The sequence below is a fragment of the Penaeus monodon genome, chromosome 32 (genome assembly GCF_015228065.2).
Source record: "Penaeus monodon isolate SGIC_2016 chromosome 32, NSTDA_Pmon_1, whole genome shotgun sequence".
Classification (NCBI taxonomy): domain Eukaryota; kingdom Metazoa; phylum Arthropoda; class Malacostraca; order Decapoda; family Penaeidae; genus Penaeus; species Penaeus monodon.
In genome coordinates, this window is record NC_051417.1 from 16,678,101 (window position 1) to 16,678,349 (window position 249).

Sequence of the window (249 nt, forward strand, 5' to 3'; positions counted from 1 at the left end):
GCGCACTCACATGTATTGATAAAATCTGCTGATTCAGATATCAAAAGCAAATTATGCTTTTGTAATCATCAAGGTTAAAATGAATTCATGTATGACATTCAGAAAAGGCACATTTGGCCAGGTAAACAGTTGAACGAAATTCAGAGTATTTCGGACAGAAAAGGATAAGAGAATGCTTCTCAGTTAATAATCCATATTTTTTATATATAGTATTATTGATATATATTGTTTTGTCTGATAGGTGATCAA